The following is a 10499-nucleotide window of genomic DNA, read 5'->3' on the forward strand; positions in this document are numbered from 1 at the left end:
TATGTATACAATGTAGCTGTCTTCAGACTCTCCAGAAGAGGGCATCTGATCTTGTTATGGATGGTTGTGAGCCACTATGTGGTTGCTGGGATTTGAACTCAGGACTTTCAGAAGAGCAGTTGGTGCTTTTAACTACTGAGCCATCTCTCCAGCCCCTATAATTCTTATTCTTTGTTGAAGGTTATATAAACCTACTTCCTTAAAGTTCTTAGTCTGTTTTCTGTTGCTATCACAAACTGGCAAAGGCCAGGTACATTATAAAGACAAAAGGTTTTAGTTCATTGTTCTGGGGATTCAAGAGCATGTCACTGGCATACATCTGGCTCCATTCTGGGTGAGTATGATCAGTGCCCATGTGGCAGAAGGGTTCAGAAGAGGTACCAGCTCATTTTTAACAGTCCCTTAGGAGCATTCTGTGTCCTGTGTCAACTTCCTGTGACTATGGTACTCTCTGTATGAGGTGTGAGACCCAGTGTCCTGATTATCTCCTCAGCCACACCACACTAAGACGGAGCTTTTTCAGCATCCTTTGGGGGACAGACAGGCCTCAAAGTATTTGATGACTGTTGTGTTCTCTTTGGATCTTTTATCAATATTCAAAATATACTTTTAACTTGTACTTCTCCTGACTTGTCTGGTTTGCAAGTATCTAATCACCATAATTATTCTCTTTTGGTTGTAGTGTAGTGGTAGATTATTTTTCTTTTATAGTTTTCTTTTCCCCCCTTAAGTCCAGGTCAGGCTATAATATGCCAGTGTCATCTGTGCCACTAAAATGACTATAACAGAGAATGCACATATGGTGACTAGGAAAGGATGTTTTCCTTCTATGATAGTCCAAAGTTTAGCACCATTGCTTTACCAGGATCCTAGTTCCTTCTGTCTTTAAGTTTGGCCATTCCTTCCTTATTGTATGCTTGGATGCGCCTGGCTTTATAGCACTCAGGGTTCTGCTAGCAAAGAAAGAGGAAATGAAAGGCAAGATGGTTCCTTAGGAAAATTGCATTTTTGATTTGCCGTCCTATTGGCTATAACTTAATCACAGGGTACACTTAGTTGCCAGGGATCCTAGCTCACTGGCCATATGCCCAGGAAAGTCTCACTAAAAAGAAGGAAGACAGAATACTTAGGAATAATTAGTGGTTTGCTTTTTGGCATCAAATTCACTCAGTTGGTACATGTTACTGTGCTTGTAAATGCTGTTCACAGTCTGGCTTGTGTTATTAATTTTTTAAATAACTAACAAAAATTTACATTTATTAGAAGTTTTAATGCAAGTGACAGTGATGATCAATAGCTCTTCTTTTTTCTCTTTCTTTGCCAGAGTATAATGATTGATTACTGTGTTTCTACCCATAACATACATAAATTCAACAAGTATTTACATGAGGCATGTTGTATTGCAGATACATTGCAGTGAATGGTAGACTTTATATTTAAACATGTTGCCTGTTTTCTCCTATGAGTGCTTTAATTTGGGGTAGGTAAACTTTTTGCTTTTTGAGTCAGAGTTTTTCTTTGTAGCCCTGGCTGTCTTAGAACTTACTCTGTAGAGCAGGCTGACCTTGCTCAGAGATCTTATCTGCTTCTGTCTTTAGTGTTTGGAACTAAAAGCATTCACTATATGCCCAGCTGGTAAACTTTTTTCTACTAAGGACTGCATTGTATTTTAGGACCATACTGCCTCTATTTAAATTGGGGTATATAAACTTTTAATACAAAGACTGCGTAGTATCTGCCTCTATCTCACATCGTACTGCCATTCTGTGTGAGAGAAAAGAATGGGTGGAGGTTTTCCAGTCCAATTTGGCAGTCCTGGGTCTGGTCTGTTAGAGATGCCAGCATTTGGTCTAAATTAACAGCTTATGTTTCTTTCCTTATCAACCATTTGTTAACTTTTTAACCAGTGTTTTGGTAAGTTGCATTCTTAACTTTTCTTCTTTTCTCAAGCTTAATATTCTTGACTGTTATTTGAAATGTTATTTTTGTTTGTTTGTTTTTTGTTTTTTCAAGACAGGATTTCTCTGTGTAACCCCTGGCTGTCCTTGAACTCACCGTGTAGACCAGGCTGGTCTCGAACTCAGAAATCCACCTGCCTCTGCCTCCCAAGTGCTGGGATTAAAGGCATGTGCCACCACTGCCCGTGAAATGTTATTCTTAACTTATTGTAGTTGTCTTCTCTATGGCTAAGTTGCTCTCTTTTTTCCTCTTTCACTTTGTGGTCCTCTCATCTCAGCTGTTTTTTAGTTTGACAGTTTATTTACTTGTCTTTGCTCAAATATTCGTAACCTTTTAATTTTTGGACCTTTGTTTCTCTATAGTTTTTTATATAGTCTTAGTAACTTTAAAATTAGACTTAGATAATACCAGTGATTTTATCTGTATGAATATTTGTGAGCCATTATTTGTGCCTGATGCCTGCATAGGCTGGAAATGGGTGTAACATCCCCATTACAAAGAGTTATGGAGAGTTGTAACCTGCCATGTGGGTGCTAGGAATCAAATATGGATCCTCTGGAAAAACAGCTAGTGCTCTTAATCACTGATTCATCTCTTCATACTCTTTTTTAAATATTTACCTCTATTTTGTAATTATCTTAAACCTTAAATAATAACATGAGATATGAATACTTTTATTTAAACGTTTTTGCAGTTAAAATATAATTACATCATTTCCCCCTTCTCTTTACTTCCTCCAATACTTCCTAAGTATTCCTTTTGCTGTCTCTTAAATTTGTGGCCTGTGTTTTACATATAAATACTCTTGCGTGCACACACACGTTCTTAAATATATAAATGCAACCTGGTTAGTTCATACTGTTGTGTGTGTGTGTGTGTGTGTGTGTGTGTGTGTGTGTGTGTGTGTGTGTATGATTTCAGGTTTGACTATTTGGTATTGGGTAACCAATTTGGGGTTCTTCCCTGGGAAAGTCGTTTTCTTCTGTTGTCAGTATTCTTTGTTGCCTGTAGTTCTCTGGTGTAGGGTTTAGATTCCCTTCTTTCATGTTAGCCTATTAGTGTTGTCTTTGTTCAGGTCTTAGCTAGGTAGCCATGTTGGTAATATCTCATAGGTTTAGCTTCTCTGACATTTCTATGAGGCACATTATCACAGCAAACTTCCAGTTCTTTCCTTCCCTCCTTCTGCTATGATCCCTGAGCCTTAAGTGCAGGAGTTGTATTGTTGATGTATAAGTTGGAGCTGAATACCACATTGTCACTTGCTATCATTTTAATTGGTTATGGTTTTCTATAATGTTCTTCATCTGTTGTGGAGACATTTCTTTGACGAGGAACAAGATTTATTCTTTATAAGAATAAGAATAAGGATATTTAGAATGCCTTTAGGGATTATGCTGGTTTAGTAAAGTGGTTATTGTAGATTCTCCTCCATGATCCATGCTTTCATTAGCCCCATAAAGTTGGCTAGGTGTCTAGTATGAGACATGATTTTCCTCTTTTTGAACAGGCCTTAATTCCAACTAGAGAGTTGATTGAAGTGGAAGGAAGTTTCTGGATATGTGAGGTAATACAGTCTCACATGGTGTTTTGCTGATGCAGACTTATGTGGTAAGCCTGACTCAATGGTATTTTGCCAAGGCAAGATCTGTGGGAGGATGTGATGTTTGGAGAAAGTATAAATAGGACTCAGTGGACAATGATGGGGCCCTTGCATAGCTAGCTTTGCAATGCTTTGTTGGTCTTCTATCTGTCTTCATCTTTGCTGATCTTCAGTTCATTGAGAGGCACAACAGAGAACTTCTGGGGGCCTGGCTGGTCCTGGTTGCTCCCAGTGACTCATGCCATTTGGTGGTGGAGGCCTGGCAGTTTTTGCTGGATCATGCTACTGCTGCTGATTTGTGTTTGTTATCCTGACACTACTGAACTGAACTACTGGTATCCTGACAAATGGAGATTGAAATCATCCCAAGGAGCTACTTTACTTCTAAACAGGTCCACATCTCCTTGTCCTACTTACCATATTTTTTCCCCTATCTTTGGATGATGGGCTAAAAGGGGGGGTGTCAAAACATTTAAAAACCCTTATTAAAAATAAGTTTTAAGAAATCTAAGCCTACAGTTGATGGTTACTGACAAGATATGTGTGCCAATATTGTACTCTTATGGATATTGGGCCATACTGGTTGTTGTAATTCATAGGTATCATAACTGGGTAGGACTGTTTGTTGCTTTCCCTCCTTGGAATCTTCCATGGCCTTCTGGTAACATGAAGGAGTCTTTCAGGTAAGGTGTATCTCTGATTCTCTAGGACCTATGCCTAGAGTACATGGTGTCCAGCCATAAGAATTTATCTTCTATCTCTGGAAGGCAACTAAGGGCAACAAGATACCCTATAATATTTTAGGAATCTTTTAGACAGCACTGACCAGCAATTCAGAAGGGGTCTTGCATGATATTTGGGGTTTTGTTACATAGTTTATGGCTCTTGGAAGCAGCATCGCCAGCCCAGATGGAAATTTTAATTTAAATTATATATGTAAACATATATTAGTATACTAGTATAATATATATTAATATTATGTTACATTATCATACTATATTAGCACATGTGTATTCTTTTTTTTTATAAAGATTTATTTATTATTTATTTATTATAAGTACACTGTAGCTGTCTTCAGATACCACAGAAGAAGGCATCAGATCTCATTATGGGTGACTGTAAACCACCATGTAGGTGCTGGGATTTGAACTCAGGACCTTTGGAAGAGCAATCAGTACTTTTACCTGCTGAGCCATCTCACCAGCCCAGCACATGTGTATTCTATGTGGTTTTAGGCAGATAGACAATAATGCCTTATGAGTTTTCCAGATACCCTTACTGCTGTTTTACTCATCTCCCTCCATCTGTGTTTATCTTTCTTCCTGTCCCTAATTAAAGTACTCCTTTTCCCTTTTCCCCTTCAGATCACTTTTACCTTGTTATGCAGAGCTCTGTTGTCTCCTCTCCAACCTAAATTTTATTTTCCTGGCTTCTGTAGTTACTTGAGGCTATGTATGTGTCTTAGTCTGTGTTCCATTGCTGTGAAGAGACACTATGACCATGGCAGTTCTTATAAAAAAAAGCATGACTTGCTTATAGTTTCAGAAGTTTATTCTTACCATGGTGGGGAGCATGGAAGCATGTAGGCATTCATTGTGCTGGAGAAGTTGTTGAGAGTTCTTAGTCTCCATCTTGAGGTGCAGGGAGGGGTGGGGGAGGGGTGGAGAGGAAGAGGGGGGAGGGAAGGAGAGAGAGAGAGAGAGAGAGAGAGAGAGGGAGGGAGGGAGAGAGAGAGAGAGAGGGAGGGAGGGAGAGAGAGAGAGGGAGAGAGAGGGAGAGAGAGAGAGAGAGAGATAGAGAGATAGATAAGCAGACAGAGAGATAGAGACAGACAGTCAGACAGACAGAAAGACACACACAGACACTCTGGCCCTCCTAAGTAGTGCTAGTCCCTGATGGCCGATCATTCAAGTATATGAGCCTATAGGGGCCATTCTTACTCAGACTATGCATATCTGAACATTTGGAGCTAGGAACCACAGAAGAGAGACTCTTTCTGGGTTTGGGTTACCTCATTCACGATACCTGTTCTAGTTCTGTCCATTTACCTACAAATTTCATGATTTAGAATTCCACTTTTCTTTACAGCTGAAGAGTGTTCCATAGTGTGTATGTACCACATTTGCATTATCCATTCATCAGTGGAGGGACGTTTAAATAGTTTCCATTCTTAACCATTGTGAACAGAGTGACAGTGAGTGTGTATGAGCAATTATCTGTGGTATAGGATGTCTAGTCCTTTAGGTGTATAACAAGGAGTGTTATAGCTAGGTCATATGATAGATTCAATTTTAGTTTTTGCATATTCTCCAAACTGACTTCTAGAGTGGCTGCCAGTTTGCAGTCCCACCAACAATGAATGAGGGTTCCCTCTTCCTCACATTCTCCCCAGCATTTGTTGATGGTTGTTATGTTGATGTTTGCCATGCTGACTTGGGTAAGAAAATGTCTCAAAGTTGTTTTGATTTGCATTTTCCTAACTATTAGGGACAATGAACATTTTTTTGAGATTTTTTAAAAGCTGTTTTTATTCTTTTAAGAACTCAGTTCATAGATCCCAAGGCCACTTTTTAAATGGGTCTTTTATTTATTTATTTTTTTTAAAGATTTATTTATTCATTTAATGTTACGAGTACATTGTTGCTGTCTTCAGACACACCAGAAGAGGGCATAGGATACCATTACAAATGGTTGTGAGCCCCCATGTGGTTGCTGGGAACTGAACTCAGGACCTCTGGAAGAGCAGTCAATGCTCTTAACCAATGAGCCATCTCTCTAGCCCCGGATCTTTTGTTTTTATTCTATTTTATTTTCTTAGTTCAGCTGGCAACATACTTTCCCATTCTGTAAGGCTCTTCTTCATTCGATTGTTTCTTTAGCTATGCAGAAGCTATGTAGAGGTCCTATTTGTTACTTGTTGGTCTCAGTTTCTGGGCAAATCATATCCAATTTAGAAAGTTCTTCCTTATACCTATATCCTGTAGGTTCTGCCTGTATTTTCTTATAGCAGTGTTGGTACTTCAGGCTTCTTCATATTTAGGTCTTTGATTCATTTGAAGCTAGTTTTGTGCAAGCTGATAGATACAGATCTAACTTAATTCGCCCACATCTAGTATTCCCAACACCATTTATTGAAGATGTTGTCTTTTCTCCAATATAAGTTTTTGGCAATGTTGTTTAGTTACCAGATGACTGTAGATCTATGTCCTCATGTTTGGGTCTTTTGTTTTATTCCATTGTTTTATTCTTTGTGCTGGTACTGTGCTGTGGAATAGTAAGCTCTCCAGCTTTGTTCTCTTTGCTTAAGATTGTTTTGGTTATCCAGAGTCCTTTGTGATTCCATTTAATTTTAGGAGTATTTCAAGTTTTGTGAAGAATGAGATGGGGATTTTGATGGGATTGTTTTGAACCTGTGAATGGCTCTTGATAAGATGTGCATTTTCACAGTATTAATTTTACCAACCCATGAGCATGGAGTATCTTTCCATTTTCTTGTATCTTTCTCTACTTTTCCTTCACAGGTTTAGAGTTTACACTGTGTAGGTCCTGTACATCCTTGGTTAGATTTATTCCTAGATATTTTCATTTCCTTGAGGCTGTTGTGAATAGGAGTGGGGCCATGATCTTTTCCTCTGTATGTTTGTTATTGGCATATAGAAGAGCTATTAATTTTTGAAGGTTGATTAATTTTTGTGGTTGATTCCTGCCACATTGCTGAAATGATCAATTATTTCTAGAAATTTTCTGGTAGAAATTTTAGGGTCTCTTATGCCTGCTATCTTGTCATCTGCAAACAGGGATAGATTCCTTTCCTTTTCTGTTTGTCTCCCTTTAGTTTCATTCTCTTGGCTTATTATTGTTCCAGCTAGTGTTCTGAGCACAATATTGTGTTTTCTTGGGCATCACTTAGGCATCTATTATTATTTTTCAAGTTCATTGAGCTGTTTCTTCTTGTCTTCTTTAAGTCCTTTAAAAATTTTTTTTTTCTTAAGATTTATTAGCTGGTTGGTGGTGGCGCATACCTTTAATCCCAGCACTTGGGGGGCAGAGGCAGGTGAATTTCTGAGTTCGAGGCCAGCCTGGTCTACAAAGTGAGTTCCAGGATAGCCAGGGCTACACAGAGAAACCCTGTCTCAAAAAAAAAAAAAAAAAAGCAAACAAACAAAAAAGATTTATTTATTATTTTTTTAATGTGAGTATACTGTAGTTGTCTTCAGACACACCAGAAGAGGGATCTCATTATAGATCGTTGTGAGCCACCATGTGGTTGCTGGCAATTGAACCAGGACCTCCGGAAGAGCAGTCAGTGTTCTTAACTGCCGAGCCATCTCTCCAGCCCAAATCCTTGAATTTTTTTAAGTTTAAAATTGGTCTTTTAAATTCTGTGTCCTGGTGTTCATCTAAGAAATTTTCATTGTTAAACATTTCTACAGGACTGGTAGATTTTGGTGGGAGGGAAGGAATACTGTCTTGATCTTTCATATTGTTTGTATTTTTGCTGTGAGATTTGAGCACGTGGATTTCTTTTGTTCTGTGATAGGACCAGAGCAGTTTGGAGCAGAACATAGGATATATAGGTCAGGTTGGTCCTAAAGGTTGGGTGTGGCTTAGGTGGGATGAAGTCATGTGCACAAAAGGGTTTGGGGGGCATCCAGGGTGTGTGTTCTGGTCCAAGTCTGGATTTGGGGGTAAATCTGGGGTTTGGAAAAAGTGTATAGAAGGGAGGATCAGGTGGATATTTACCTGGCAAGACCCTGGTACAAGATGTGCAGGATCTGATGGGCAGACAGATTTGAATATATCCTATGAAGGGACTGGGGGATTGTGTCCTGATCAGAACCTGGAGGCTGAGAGCCCAGTAAGTAAGGGTGGCCAGACTAGGCTGGAGTATTGGATATGCGACCAGGTCTAGGTATTGGGGCTTGCTGAGGGGTCAGTGAGGGGAGGACCAGGCAGACTCCCCTGGATAGACCCTGATGGAGGATGTGTAGGATATGTCTGGCAAGGAGTTTGAAATGTCTTTAATTTTTTGTTAAATACTGTGATTGAACCCAGGATCTCACATACGCCAGTCAAATGCTCTTACCTCTGAGCTATATTCCCAAACCCATATTGTTACTATTATTTTAATCTAGTTATAACTTCAAATCCAATTTGCCTAAGACCTGTGATTTTCATAGACTTGATTTCTTTACATGGAAACCCGTTTAGATCTGTCTTCTCATTGACCTATTTACTTACCTCGATAGTTCAGTTAAAATTATAATGGCCAACAATAACAACATGCGAAAATTGGAAGCAAACAAAGATTAAAGTGTGTGTGTTAAAATGTGGCAAATCATATAGTTCTTTTGGAATAATAGTTCAGACCAGCCATAAGAGTTTGAGCTTAATGGAAATATGAAGCATTTAGAACAGGAAAGTTGAATGATGACGTACGTGTTTTCCCTTGGAGATCCTCAGGCACTGTGTAAGATGGCTCATGGGGAACCCTCATGTTAAGGACTGTGATTTCGAGATTTTTTGCAATTAGATAAGAAATGATTATTTCTTACATTAAGGCACTACTTAGAGGGGTAAAATTTGTTATTTAAGGGACGAGGAAAAGGCTTATAAATTCCTAATAAGGGAATTGAGAAAATGATTAGCATTGCTTGTGAAGCAAATACAAAAGTATCACAACAATAAACAAGTTTTGGAGTAGAAAGAAAGCTTAGAAGAAAATGTGCTTGTGTTCTAGGCACTGCATTGGAATGTCTACAGCCTGACTGAGAGAAGCTGTACTTACAGATTGGACTCTGAGGGACTATTTTCATTTAGAGAATTAGATACAGAATGTAGCAGGGTACATGTAAAAATTCACATTATAATTTAAAACACCCATAGATAATATGTTGAATGAGAAATAAGCCAACTCTGCAACTAGAGGAAGGTGCCTGGAAGAAAACTAAGACAACAGATGACTAGAGAACATTTCTGATTCATCTGCAGGATGTCATTACTCACTTGTTTTGGGGTTGCAGTGACATGAAAAGTCAAAAAGTGAGGTGAATTGATAAACACAGGAACTAGAGATAGATACTGCTGAAGTATGTGGATGTCTGGGTACATTTAGTGGCAAGCTGGTAGGAGTTGGGCTTAAGGGATGAGGAGCTTGTTGGCTCCTGATTGGGAATGTTCAGAGGTAGAACTGATGGTTTGAATGTTTCATGCTTGGGGCTTGTAGGTAGCTGGTGCAAGGATTAGGATAGAATACCAGTGAGGGTAAACCTTGAGGTCTAAGCTAGATTTAGACAAAATTGAAAACAAGAAGGGGGCTGAGACTCAGAAATAAACATATGTAAAGGAAAGCCAGAGGCCTACTTCAGTGTAAGTAAAGGGATGAAAGTGGGAAGGGCGTGGTTTTCCAGGGCCTTTATCTAGGTATTCTTAGTTAGAGTTTCCACATAGACTAAACATTACAGCCTCAAAATCTAGTACTTGAATTTTATAGCACGTTTGTTTAACTTGATAATGGCTATTCCACTAAAAATCTAACAATTTGGCTGTTACTTGAAGACAGTATTAGTACTCATAAAAGTGTGAACCTTATAAGGTGTGAAGGTCCTAGTAAGGCAAGAAGCTTTTCTGTGTGGATGAAAATAAACTTTGTTATACTCATGTTCTCCCTTCTGTCTTTCTTCCCTCCATCTTCCCTTTACATTTTCTTTCTTTCTCTTTTCAAACAGGAAGAGGCACTTTATTTTTATTCATGTCACATCAGTTAGCCTTCTATATTTTTGAACTGTTTGTAATTTGGGCACTGTTAGTATTGTGATATTTGAATTAGGTAAATTTAAGAGTTGTGCCATAGCTTGATATCCATCTTAAAGTGAAGGTTAAGCTGAGGAACATATAGTGGACATGAAGTTTTCTCCCTTTACCCTGTCAGTTTTACTGC

General features: G+C 38.7%; 1 protein-coding gene across 1 annotated transcript in view; it reads left to right on the top strand.

The window, feature by feature from the left end:
• Rsbn1 (round spermatid basic protein 1) overlaps positions 1 to 10499 on the top strand; it is a 51207-nt gene that overhangs the window by 27394 nt on the left and 13314 nt on the right. The gene's annotated exons all lie outside the window — the stretch shown is intronic.

This window comes from Mastomys coucha, unplaced genomic scaffold (assembly GCF_008632895.1).
Source record: "Mastomys coucha isolate ucsf_1 unplaced genomic scaffold, UCSF_Mcou_1 pScaffold16, whole genome shotgun sequence".
NCBI classification, from domain to species: Eukaryota; Metazoa; Chordata; class Mammalia; order Rodentia; family Muridae; genus Mastomys; species Mastomys coucha.